This window comes from Camelina sativa, chromosome 20 (genome assembly GCF_000633955.1).
Source record: "Camelina sativa cultivar DH55 chromosome 20, Cs, whole genome shotgun sequence".
Lineage (NCBI taxonomy): Eukaryota > Viridiplantae > Streptophyta > Magnoliopsida > Brassicales > Brassicaceae > Camelina > Camelina sativa.
This window is the reverse complement of record NC_025704.1, coordinates 22,220,529-22,235,500: the sequence shown is the minus strand read 5'-3', so window position 1 is coordinate 22,235,500 and position 14,972 is coordinate 22,220,529.

Genomic DNA, 14,972 nt, shown 5'->3' with positions numbered 1-14,972 from the left:
ATCATAAATTCGCAAGTGTTTCAAAATAATAAGTTAAAAATGAGAATTAATATAAACAAAAATGAAAACTGAGGAAAATAATGGATAGATATAAGACAGTGCATAAAATCATTGTATAATTTCAAATCAAAACATAACTGATTGTGTTCATAATTTATTCTGAAATGTCTAATATGAAAAATTATAAATTTTATGTAATTCAAAAATACCATAACGTTTGAAATAATAAGTGTGAATCAAACAAAATAATTATAGAATTAGATGAAAACCATCTCACAATCTTACATAATTTTTCCAGCAGTAAGTTCAAAATTTTAATTTTATATAAATTTTTTAAAAGTTAAAGTAATAGACTTAAATAATATCATCCCACCATTTAAATTTGATTCTGCTTGTGCCCGTGAAAATCAAGATTCAAACACAGAAATTATACCCAAGAATTCAAACCCATAAGTTAAATTTAATGTTGGTATAGTTCCGAGATGAAATCAACCACATACTGATATATGGTGGTTATAGATTTTTGGAGGCTGCATATATTTCTGATTGAAGAAGGAAGGAAGGAAATGTTGATGATTTATTTTTTTTTTGGGTTTTATGGGCCTGTAGTTAATTAACCAGGTCCAAACTACAAATGAATTTAGTTAATTAGGTCCAAACCAAAAAAAATACAGGTGTCAGAAATATAATAAGCTAAGTGTCATCTCCTTAGCAAAAGTTGAGAAACCTTCTCATATTATATAAGATATATCCCAGCTCTATGGTTAGATAGAAGTAGAATAGTTCGAAATTTTCTTTATTAACAGTCATTTTACGATTCAGTTCTAGGGTCTACTTTTAAACAACAAATAAAACATTCTTTTATAGCTAAATACATCCTCCAATGAGTGTAATACCAAACACCATTTTTAATTTTCCCTATATGGCTATATCACAATTATATTGATTCAATATGTGATGTTGATATTACCACAACACCAACATTGAATTTAGACATCAAGTTTTTATTTTGTTTTTCTCTTGCACGAAATCAATGTCAAAATGAATGTAAAATTCAAAAATATCTCATTTATTGTAACACTCAATCAATCTAATTTTTCTTTTTAATACAACACTCTTAAAAATCATTAAATTTGATTATGGATACTAGAAATTACCTTCAAAACAAGTTATGTCTTGTTGCTAGATACCTTCAAAACAAGTTATTATCAATACATAATCATGCATTAAAATGCCAACTACTTAAATACATATTTCGTAAATTCTATAGGTAATTTTCATCAATTTGTTTAAAATACCAAATACTCAATAGGGAGTACAAAACAGAAACTTGTAAAGGTATAGAGAATAACAATTCAAACAACCCGCTTGGAAACGCGCCAAGCAAACGCTTTTATTCAATCTTATAAAAATTTCCGTTTGTTACAAGAAATGAACCTAAGCCTACTCTCCTATCTATCTATCACAACACACTGTGTAGATCTAAAAGAGTAAAACAACACACTCACCTTCTAAGCCTTTTTGAGAATGCTTGAAGGTTTATAAATCTCACAACTTTTTCCCCACGAGTGCTAGCTCTTTTTGCGGCTAGCCCTCGTCACTTTATAACCCCACAAACGATCTCTAACCTAGATTTTTGTGAATCCTAACTAAAAGGAAATATTCCTTGTTCCTAGGAAATATCCTTCCTTATCTCTTTTAAGAAAATATACTCTCAATAACTTCGAGTGTATCTTGATCTCTTCTTCCTTCCTTCTCACACATCTTGTCACCGCGTCCCATAATCTTTCTCCACGTCAGCACATCACGCCACGTCAGCATATCAGCACTTGAGACACTTCGCAGGCTCCTGTCACCTTCAAAGCTCTAATGCACTTTCAATCTCCCCATTTTTGACTGAATCTTGCCACACAAGTACCCACTGCATCAAACCTGAAAACACACAGACAACACCAGCCAAGACAACAACACAACCGTACTAGCAAAATATTCCATCACTCAAAACAAGACGGTTAACTGATAGGGACTTGTTAAAATAAATTGTATCAGCACACAAACCAAAACAAGACTAAAAAGAAACAAGTCTTAAGTTTTAAAAGAGCAAAATAAACAACTGCTCCCCCATAGTCCAAACTCCCCCTCAAGCTTCAGAATCAGACTCATCTCCCCCTGCTTGTTTGGCACAGATTAGTCAAAAATATCAATAGGACAAGGCACAAGTTAAGATCAGAACCAAGGAGAGAAACTACTTACCAGCGTCCAAGGCATCTTGCAGGATCTTAATTGCCAACCGGATGACTTTGCGCTCTGCAGACGAACCACTTCGAGACACAGTCTCAGCAGGAACTGATGTCGTCTTCTTCCCCTTGGTCTTCTTTGCGTCGTGAGACCGAAGACTTGGAACAGGTCGCTGAGCCGTCAACAACTAGTAGATGATGATGGGAAAAGGCAACCGAAAGCCTGACTGAGCTTGCAACCCCAACTGCATGATCTGTTCATAGATCATCCGTCTAAAATCAAATGGAATCCCATGCATGATCATGTAGATCACCAGAGCCCTGTTTGCCGAGATATACCCCGTGTTCACCGTTGGAGACCAATTGCTACAGCATATCCGATGTAGAGCCTTGATGACAGGATTCTTGATTGTCGTGGACACCAGCTGCTTGCAGAAGTTGACCTTTCCATGAGAGAGAAAGAGAGCAAGATCCTCCTCCAGAATTGCAGCCATCTGCAACCGTTCTTCACGCACATCAACAGACTGCAGACCAAACAGAGCATAGATACGGCTCGGAGAGAAGTCGTAGACCCAGTCACGAACAAGCACCTCGACCGACTCCCCCTCAACTTTGACCGTCGGAAGATTTGCCCAGAATTCATAGACCACATCCGAATCGTAGGACCTAATTTGTGTAATAGTTTTAAGCAGCCCAGCTTTATCTATGAATTCCCTAGCCTTATCAGCAACTTCTAGTGAGTAACAGACCTCTGGAGCGAGCGTTCGAGAGGCAAAGAACCCATACCGTCGTGCAGCTTCTGAGGAGATGAATTGTTTGGCATCGAAATCCTTTGAAGAGGCACCCGAGACGCGGTGGAGGTGCCCTTATCTCTGGGAAGAGATGGACGCTTGGAGTCACGGCTGTCGAGATCAGCAGGCGATTATCTTTTGCGCAGACACGAAGAGACTCCATGAGACGACAGAACAGGCACAGGCACATCACCGGTAAGATCTACCACTGGAAATCAGGACGACACCTCTCAGCGGAGAAGATGAAGAGTCGCATGTCTCATGATTCCCGTGAGAAGGTGAGGGAATTGGATCCACCCGAGCCGGAGTTGCAGTGGCGGACTCATCGCGGGGCTGGTACATCATCATTGCTGTTGCGGGATCGATCGGTGCGTGTGGAGTTGGCGGAGGCAACGAAGACGGTGGAGTGTGGAGCTCCTCATCGGAACTGGAATCATAGTGAAAGCCACTAAAGATTGACTTCATGATGCTTAGAGGATTGATCGACAAGATAGGGAAAAGATGATTAGAAGTTTAATCGACACAGGGTTGAAATCACAGAGGTGATGAGGAAAACGCCAAAACCCTAGCCGCTCCTCTTTATACACACCCTTGAATCTCAATGGGCTGCACAATCTCGGACCAAATATTAAAAACATTCTGAAAACACTCAATTAAACATCAGTGTACATCACACCTATTTCCTTTTCCGACTGCATTCATTCGTCCATTCATTCAATCACAATTAATGACAATGCATGAATAACCAGCATTCATTTCCTTTTAAGACCAAATTTTATCACATTCATGAACCAGAACATAGATGCTCACAACCACTAATGTTAGACTCTAATGGACCCAGATCGAGAATCAAACACACATGAACATTTTTTTTTTTTTTTTTTTTTTTTTTAAAAAAAAAAAAAAAAAAAAAAAAANAAAAACAGAACACTAACCAGACCTTTGTCGTGTCAGCCACTTGTTCAGAACTTTTACTAGGAACTATCACAACCTCTTGAATTGTCGAAGATCAGAGGACTGTTGCATGTGGGTAGTCTTTCACACTGGCATGCCTTTAGTCTTCAGTCCATCCTAACATGTTAAGGCAGCTGGAGATCATCTCTTTGAAGAGCACACATTTTTTTTTTTCTTTAATTTCTCCAAACAGCTTAGCATCTCGAGCTTCAGTGACATCATTTGATTTTGTCAGTCACTGGTTCTAAGCTTGTCATTCCCCAGGTCATTGAACCTCAGAATGCATGTGCATGTCTCTTCACAGCTCTTTGACCTCCTTAAATCATAACAACGTTTAATAGGATGGACAGACCGACATGACAGGCAGCTATTTCCCACACTTTTTCAGAATATTGATCTTCTATATATTCCAGGATTTCCATGATCTGTCCTAGCTCCAGTTCCTGTTTTAGACCAACACAACTCAGAGAAAAAGTTAGAGTTCACAGACACCGATAGACTTCCTTAGATTTGTGAATCTGTTGAAGTCCAAAGGCTTAGTAAACAAATCAGCCAGCTGAAAATTGGTGCTCACATGGTCTATCTCAATCAGTTTCGCCTCAACTAGCTCACGAACAAAGTGGTGTCTAATATCTATGTGTTTAGTTCTAGAATGCTGGACAGGATTCTTAGAGATGTTTATTGCACTCCAATTATCACAATGAATCAACAGAGTATCAGAATCCATACCATAGTCGGAGGACATTTGGCGCATCACAGGAGCTGTGTACAACAGCTACCCAAGGCAATGTATTCAGCCTCAGCGGTTGATAGTGAGACACTGTTCTGCTTCTTGTTGTGCCATGATATCAGGTTTTTGCCCATAAAGAAGCATCCTCCACTTGTACTTCGACGATCATCCACAGAACCTGCCCAATCAGCATCGCAGTATCCGCTCAGACTGGTATTGGTATCCTTGGTGAAGACAATACCAAAGTTCACTGTCCCTTTGACATATTTGATGATCTTCTTGACTGCTAGTAAGTGGGACATCTTAGGCTTGGCCTGGTATCGTGTGCATATCCCTACTGACAAACATATGTCAGGACGACTTGCTGTCAGATAAAGCAAGCTTCCAATCATACCTCTGTATAGTCGCTCATCCACATCCTCTCCTCCCTCATCTTTTGAAAGCTTGTCATTGACCCCCATAGGAACTTTTGCTTCTTTACTCTTCCCTAAACCAAACCGCTGTACCAACTCTTTGGCATAGGTGCTTTGAGACACGAAGATCCCATCAGCAGATTATTCCACTTGCAAGCCCAAAAAGTATTTCAGCTCTCCCACCATACTCATCTCAAATTCCTCTGACATGCTTTTCACAAACCTTTGCACCAGAGGTTGACAGGTAGAACCAAAGATGATGTCATCCACATAGATCTGAACAAACATTAGCGCGTTGTCACTGTTGAGAACAAACAGTGTCTTATCTACACTTCCACGAACGTAGCCTTGATCCAGGAGAAATGTAGTCAACCTTTCATACCATGCTCTCGGAGCCTGCTTGAGACCATATAGCGCTTTCTTCAGCCGGTACACATGCTCAGGATGTTGTGGATTCTCAAAGCCTTTTGATTGTTCCACAAACACTTCTTCTTGTAATATGCCATTCAGAAAGGCACTTTTGACGTCCATCTGATGTAATGTGAACTTGAGAGCACATAACACATCGAACATGAATCTGATTGATTCTAACCTCGTTACTGGAGCAAAGGTGATGTGACCGAAGGACGCGCTAGCGGTACGGACGGAAGAAGCGTTCTCGGACAGAATGAACTTGACGATGATTTCCTTGGACAAGACTTGTGGATTCCAAACTAGAGTGAAACAAACGAGGGAAACGGGATATGACGGAAAACAAACAAGCCGTTTGAAAGATCGAGCTTCTGGCCTCGATCCGGTCGAACGGATGCGGTTAGGATGGGTCGAATGCGGAACGGCTAGCGAGTGGTTGCGATATGGAAACGAAACGATGGACTCGGAGATAGATTGATTGACGACACGAGAGGTTTGGCTCTCCTCTCGATACGGCCAAGCTAACGACGACAAACCCGGTTTGGAGTCGCTAGGGTTCTCTCTTAGAGCAATCCTAGATTGAACTAAAGAAAGGGTTGAGACAAGATCAAAGAATCTCTCTTTGAGAAAAGTTTTATTTTCATTCAAGTCTAAAGAACTACAAAGAGCTAAGAGAGGTTTTAATAGCTAGGTTAAGGGAGGGGCTTAAGGACACGCGGACTCATATTGGTCCGCACAATCGTCCATTGACGTGTTCTCTTTGCAAATAGAACATGTCGCCTCCTTTGAGCAACAAACTTAGCCACAAACGCTCTAACGTTCAAAATAGAATATTCCAAAGTTCAAATTAAAATGCAACGCATAAGAGAAGAAAGAACCGTCTTTGGCCTTGACGCGAGAAACAACTTAGCCTTCGACGTTTTGCACTAAGCTCCTTGCCTCGTTAAAACCTCCTCCGGTATACCCAATGGGACAAACCCGGAGTGAGGAAAAATAGTACAATTCCTCGCTATAGTGACTTTGGTTGCCTTCACCCTTGGGTAAAAGTGAAGGCCATGCGAACTGAACCTTCAAGCTCTTCGTTGGCCGGGTGATGTTGAACGAACGATTGAACGAAGAGGTTGATCATTTGTTTGGCCGCCTTGGTGGAGCTCCTTGACCTCGTCGTGGCTCCTGGGAGAACTACTGGTGCCTTGGCCGCGTTCGAAGTAGACGTCTTGGTCGCGTCCGGTGTGTCTTGGTCAGGCGTCTCGGTCGCGTCCGGCGTGTCTTGGTCGGCTTCCTGTCCGGTGCTCACATTAAAAGGTCTCATCAAAATCAACTCCTTCGACTTGAGAGTAACCTTGAGCCACCAGTCTTGCTTTGTTTCGCACGATGCACCCACTGGCATCACTCTTATTCTTGACGATCCACTTTGTTCCCACTACATTGACATTAGCATGTCGTTTAGTGAGTTCCCACACATTGCTGCGCTCAAATTGTTCCAGCTCATCTAACATCGCAGCGACCCAGAACTCATCTCGAAGTGCCTCTTTGTGATTCTTTGGATCCATAGTTGAAACAAAGCAGGCGAATTGAACGATCTCAGAGTCCTGAGAGACAGTGTTAGGAACCACAGCCTTCTGTTTCTTTCTAGCCAGCTGAGCAAAATCAATCTGTTTGCCTCTGGTAACTCTACCCCCCTGAATCGCACCGATAACATCGCCTGAGGAGTGATTCCGATGAACTTGAGAAGATGGAGTAAGAGCATTTGTTGACACCACAGGGCTGGCAGGGGCACTATGGCTGTCAGACCCTTGCTCGTGCTTCTCATCATCAGTTTCCAGATCTTTGTCGGAGATAACAGGTACCATATCAACTTGTTGAAAAGAAGTATCATCAAAGACAACGTTTACTGTTTCTTGAACCGATCTCGTGTGTTTGTTGTAGACACGGAAAGCAGTGATGTGTCCTGAATAACCAAGGAAGATCCCTTCATCACTCTTTGAGTCAAACTTACCCAACTGATCCTTGTCATTCAAAATGTAGCATAGACAGCCAAACACATGAAAGTAGCTTACTGTTGGAGACTTTCCTTTCCATAGTTCATATGGAGTCTTGTTGGTCCCTGGTCAGACATACACACGGTTGATGATGTAACAGGCGGTGTTGACAGCTTCATCCCAGAAACGATGAGGAACCTGATTACCATGCAGCATAGCTCGTGCCATTTCTTGCAGTATTCTGTTCTTTCGTTCGACAACACCATTCTGCTCTGAGGTTCTTGGAGCAGAGTACTGATAAACAATGCCCTAATGCCCGCAGAATTGATCAAACTTGTCATTCTGAAACTCTCCTCCATGATCACTCCGAATAGTTTGGATATAACATTTTTCACTCTTAATCTGCAGGGCAAGTATGCGAAAGCTTTCATGGCATCTGATTTCTCATGTAGAAATCGCGCCCAGGTGTAACGAGTGAAATCTTCAATCATGACAAAGATGAACCGTCGCCCAGAAATGCTTTGAACTTGTATTGGACCCATCAGATCCATATGTACCAGCTGAAGTGCATGACTGGTTTGAATGTCTGCCACAGGCCCATGAGACGCCTTGACTAGCTTACCATTGTTGCAAGGATCACATATGAAATGTGGGTCACCTTTTAGCTTAGGAATTCCACGCACAACTTCTTGATTTGCCAATTTCATCATAGTGCGAATATTAAGATGACCGAGTTTTTGATGCCACAACTCTGTGTCCAACTTAGTAGTCGTGTTAAAACACTGCATTGATGATTTCCACATGTAGCAGTTATTACCAGATCTCCTGCCTCTGAGTCGCACTGATCCTTGTTGATCAACAGCCTTGCACCCCTTCTTGGTAGATGTGACATCTAGGCCTGATAGACTCCTGGTAAGGAATCTGCTCCCAAGAACACACTCGCAAGGTCTTGAAGATGAACGGTCATAAAGATGATGATCAATGGGTCGAAGATGCAGAGACAAGATCGACGAAGAAGGTGCAGGGTTGGATTTGCAGCGGATCAAGAAGATGAAAGGGATGAAATGATGCAGCGGATGAAAAGGGGGATTGAAATGAACTTCTAAGAGAGATGAAAATCTCTTAGACTTCAGGCTCGAGTTCAACTTAGATATGACACACTAAGAAGAAAACAAGTTGAGAAGATATTACATACTTCTCAGATCAAACAAGTAGAAAGAAATTTTTGATGAGAAACAAATGAGAGATACATGGTGCTTAAATAGAAAAGGGGAAACGAAGGAGAAGAGTCTAGAAGGAGAAGAGATCGAGCACATGCAAGAGTCCACACTCATGCAAGCTCATTAACAAAGTCTTGGAAATTACAAAAGCAATAAATGCAAAGAGATAGAAAGAAAATGGGCCAAGGCTTTGTAAGGGCCTTGGACCACGACTTGGGCTGGCAAAGGGGGCTTGAAAATGTTACTTAGGCCTCATTAAAAACCTTGTCAAGAAAACCCAATGGGACAAAACTTGACCAAGGAAAAAAAAGCATCCAAAGCAACACTTTACCCTTTACCGAGCACCTTGAGCTGTGATCATTGTGAAAGTTGTTTGAGCCACGTCTTCAAGCTTCTTGTCCAACTCCTTAAGTATTCCATTAATGGCTTGGTTGAACCTCTTGGACCGTGACCTTGTTATAGGACCCGCCGGGACGATCAATGCTTCCTCCGCTGCTTCCGCTGGTACAAGCTGCTCCTCCGGTGCTTCCGCTGGTACAAGCTGCTCCTCCGGTGCTTCCGCTGGTACAAGCTGCTCCTCCGGTGCTTCCTCTGGTTCAAGCTGATCCTCACGTCCATGTTCTTTGGTCGAGCTTTCCATGGTCTCATCAAGGCCTTCATCACACAACCGGCTAATACTTATCAGATTTGCCTTCAACCCTTCGACCAAGAAAACATCCTTAAGATGTGGTTGAGAATCACCACTAGTTGTACCTTTTGCTCGGATTGTTCCCTTTCCTCCATCACCAAAGGTAACTCTTCCTCCAGCAACATCTTTTAAATGGGATAAATTGTCGAGGTAACCAGTCATATGCCTGGAGCATCCACTGTCAAAGTACCACTTGGCCTGATGAAACCTCTGTTTTTTCGGCTGTGAATGCCACCTGACAGTAGAGATCATCTTTCCTGACATATCCCTGAGTGTTTCTTCTCACAGCTGGATAAAACTCACCACGTCACACCAGGCTAGACACACGATTCTGAAATTGATAGCATTGGGCTTTATAGTGAGTTAGATGTCCACAGTACCAACATCCTCTTCTTCTACTAAGCTGAACAGGTCTTTGAGTCGTCTGCTGAAAACCACTTGAGGCATATGGCAGTCTAGTAGACAACTCAGGCTGCACCCTCATCCTTGGGATTCTTGGATTTTGCTTCACAGAACGCTGATCATACGGTCTAGTCGTTGTAGAGAATTTCTTCTCGTTCAGCTTGGGCTCAGACCCCATCCCTTTGACAAACTGAGTGGTCGTGTTAGTGTTTCTTCCTTGATAACCCAGACCCCACTTCAGATTGCTTGATCTTCCAGCGCTAAGCAGTGTATCCAAATCTTTAGTTCCCTTATTCAGCATTCTGATATTCTTCAGCTGTTCTTCTAACTGCTTCTCAAGACGCAGAGTCTTAGCCTTCTCTTCACTTAGTTCTTTAGTGATCATTGCAATATGTAGTTGCAAAGTATCTCTTTCAGAAGTCAACTGGGTGTTGTCTTGAGTCTTCTGTAACACTGTCTTGATGAGAAGCTCTATCTGATCTTCTATCGACAAATCAGCCTCCTCTCCATCTGAATCAGATTCAACCTTCTCATCTATGTCTTTGTTTTCCAACACCACATCATCTTCTTCGTCTTCCTCAATGACACCCAGCAGTGCAATGAAGCTGTTCAGAACCTCTCCTTTGCTGACTTCTTCATCTGAGTCACTTTCGCTCCAAGTAATGTAAGACTTCTGCTTGTTCTCACGTGAAGGACAATCAAACTTAGTGTGACCATAACCCTTACACCCATAGCACTGCAGAGAACTCTTACGTTTGTTGTTTGGACATTCAGACTTGTAATGTCCAAAACCCTCACACTCAGCACACTATCGTTCTTGCTTGTCACTCTTCCTGATCTCCTTATTAGTATCGGATTTTATCAGCGACGTGGTTCCCTTTCGCTGACCCCTTTCCATCTTGCGAAAGTACTTCTTAACCAATAAGCCCACTTTTTCTTCATCCGCAACCTCCTGAGACTCTGCAAGCTTCTGTTCTTCTATGGCTTTAAGGGCAAAAGACTTCTCATTCATCTTTTCTCTCTTCTTTAGCTGTATCTCAAACGCTTGCATCATTCCAACCACCTGATTGTACTTAAGCTCATCAGAATTCAGCGATACATCTATAGCATACTTGTGTGGTTGAAACTTCTCAGGCATACTTCTGAGGAATTTCTTCACAAGCTTCTTGTCCTTATATCGTTTACCCAAGACTACAGCTTCTTGCGCAATACCACTCAACCGACTGCTGTAATCAGCGACTAACTCAGTTTCAGACATGTGCAAGTTTTCAAAGTCTGATGCAAGATTGTCCAGCCTTGTACGTTTGACCCTACTTGTTCCCTCAAAAGTGATTACCAGAATATCCCATGCTTCCTTGGCGGCTACACATCCTTGAACTTGATTGAAGATATCCCTAGGCACGGACTTGAAGATAACTGACAGTGCCTGTCAGTTGTGTTTGGACTCCACTTTTTCTTCTGCTGTCCATTTCTTCCTGTACTTAGGAACCATTTCTCCTTCCTCATTCTTCTCCGTAGGATGTGACCAACCATCTTCCAATGCAAACCAAGCTTCCATGTCGATGCTTGAGATGGCCTGCTTGATTGACACTTTCCAAAAGCCAAAGCACTCAGGTTCGAGTTTCAATGGTGATTGAACCGCAACAAAATCCAGTGATTTCTCCATATCCTTGTTGCAAGATCTCACCTGTTGAAAAAAGGATACCAAAACTTTTTATCAGGTGTCTGCTCTGATACCAATTTTAAAGGTATAGAGAACCACAATTCAAACAACCCGCTTGGAAAGGCGCCAATCAAACGCTTTTATTCAATCTTCCGTTTGTTACAAGAAATGAACCTAAGCCTACTCTCCTATCTATCTAGCACAACACCCTGTGTAGATCTAAAAGAGTAAAACAACACACTCACCTTCTAAGCCTTTTTGAGAATGCTTGAAGGTTTACAAATCTCACAACTTTTTCCCCATGAGTGCTAGCTCTTTTTGCGGCTAGCCCTCGTCACTTTATAACCCCACAAACGATCTCTAACCTAGATCTTTGTGAATCCTATCTAAAAGGAAATATTCTTTGTTCCGAGGAAATATCATTCCTTATCTCTTCTAAGAAAATATACTCTCAATAACTTCGAGTATATCTTGATCTCTTCTTCTTTCCTTCTCACGCATCTTTTTACCGCGTCCCACAATCTTTCTCCACGTCAGCACATCACGCCACATCAGCATATCAGCACTCTGAGACACTTCGCAGGCTCCTGTCACCTTCAGAGCTATGATGTACTTTCAAAACTAAAAATCTCCTTTTCTGACAATCAAAAGTCCAAACTTAAAAATTGACCAAAGAAAAAATATGGAAAAAGAAAACACAAAGAATACGTAAGAAATAGTCGATCGAATAAGCTTGATCTCCATCACAGATAGGAAATCTCTTTAATCTCCATGTCATGCATGTCCTTCTTCCCTTATTAGAAACAAGGCATTAGCTAGCCTCTCTTGACATTTTCCCTAGCTTACATAATAGTAAAAGATATTAGATTAAGAGCACGGGTTGAAATTTATTTAATTTATATTGTAATTTTTATATAAAATATAATTTATATGATTGTATTTAAAAGTTTTTTTGGATAAAATATTATGCAACAAAATCATATGCTAAATATGATGACTTGAAAAAAAGATTTATTTTGTAATTTTTATATTGTTAATGATTCTAGATAAGTACTCATGCTATAACACTTATTAAATTTTCTATAATTTTGTATATTTTCTATTTTAAAATAAAATTTTAATATGTTGTATTACTTTATGTATGTGAATTTATTTCAACAATATATATTCTACCTTATGAATGTCATTATAAGACATAATTTTGTGAATTTGGTTTTTAAAAAGCGAGTTATTATATTATGAGTAATTTAATATATTGTTTTAATTTTTGTTTTAATATACTTGGTTTTTTGAATTTTTTTTTTTTTTTTCCAACCTAACATTAAAATAAATTAAAAAGTGACTCCAAGATTGGTTGACCAAACTGGAGCAAATGAGTTTACAAATGAGACTTCAGTAGCTAAAGATCTAGAGGAGCGAGCAAGACAGTCTGCTTGGACGTTTGACGTTCGCGGAATCTGGGTCAGGGTGAAGGACGAGTAAGATGATCTGAGGGATTGGAAATCTTCCAATAAATGCGAAAAAGCTGGCCAGTCATCCGGAGTCTGCACCAACGCCACCAGTTCAGCACTATCTGACTCAAAATTCTGATAATCAATCTCCGCCGCCCGAAGAGACTCCATAGCCCAAAGCAAGGCATTAAACTCCGAGTGAAGGGAAGAAGGACTGCGTCGAGAACTGCGAGCTCCCAAAAGTAGCGTCCTGTCATCATGGGTACCAAACCACCAACCCAAGCCCTCGAAAGTGTTGGTGGTTTGAAATTCTATCATATTATAGTGACATATTATTGACATTACTATAACAAACCAATTTAGAGTGTTTATAGTTTCTAACTTTAACATCTAGTTTCGATATTTTAAAAATATTTCAAAATAAATTATTTAAAGTTTATTATATTATATAAAATTATTAAATTCAACAAAAAGTATGAAATTGAATTTAAATATTCAAATTTTGACCCGTTACTCAGTAAAATATTTAATTCAATAGATATTATTTTAAAAAAATAATATTAAGTAAACTTGAATATTTTATAGATTGAATCATTTGTATCTGTTTTTAAAAATTTAACTTATGGTATATCCGGAAATAAAACTATTTTTTAATTATGATAAATAATATGATAATTTATTTGTTTCACAAAATAGACTCATATATAAAAATGAGAGGTGAAGTAAAATGATAATTAACAAATTAACATGTTAAGTTAGATATCAAAAGATTTTATTTGATGAATAATTTAATAAAGGAAATTAATATGGTAAGTTAGATGAAATCAAATGATTATTTAAAATATTCTCTTTAAGATTTTTGGAAACAATAAATCCAGACTATACAAATAATATAAAACTTAATCTATAACTTATTTGTACCCAACTTACTAAAATTATATAGTTCACAAAACAATGTTGTATACTTCCGTTTTATTATATAGAGGATTGATTTTAAGATGATACTAATTGAATTAGGGTGTTCAACTCGGATAAACCGATCCAAACTGAAATGTTAGATTCAAAAAACACCAATCTATTAAGGATATAATTGACTAAACTCCTAATTTAAATCTTAATATGGTTTAAAAGGATTCATTTTTCTATGGTTTAAATGGATTCATTTTTCTATATTTAAAACACCAATCTATTAAGGATATAATTGACTAAACTCCTAATCTTTAAATCGAAACCAAATCTATACCAAACACTTTAATATGGGATTAGGTTTAATTAGGCTGTAGACCATTATTCATAAACTGAAAATCTGAAACCAAATCAAAATCCTGATTGAAACACCCCTAACTAAAAATGTTTGAATATGAACACGGAAGCCATATACAAACCCTGAAATAAACACAGAGTGTTAACATGAAAATTTAATTGTTCGTTTTTAACCAACCCACTAACTAACTAACCTCAACAGTCCCACATGGTAAGTTAATGAAAACATTCAGTTGAGTCGGACACGGGCAAGATCCCTTAACACGACACGACCGATGGAAGCGCCATTAGTCGGTTGAGTGTGTTGATGTTGTTGCATGAACGGTATAAGTGCATATCTTGTTTTATTAGGCTAGTTTTGGAAAGCAACAAACCCCAAAACTTTGCAATTATTAAATTTTTTACGTAGGACAGGTCGAAACTCCTATAGAAACGTCATACTAGCTTAGAACATCTTTACTTGGATTACAAGTGGCAAAGTTATATGACTTTATATGAGCGTTTATCGATTTTAGAGGCGGTCACCCACCAAAGTAAATGACTGCTAACACAAAAAGCACAATCACATGGTCATATCATGGACTTAACTCGACACAACTCGTGCACATGATGGGGTCATGCGCCGACAATCATGTTCGTAAACTACCATTCTCAGAAAGAAACAAAATTTCAATCGTGGTTTGATAAGGAAACCAGAGTTGTAAAAACTCATCACTTCATATTCTTTACATGCATTTGAGTGAACTTTTTAGTTCTAAACCACTAAT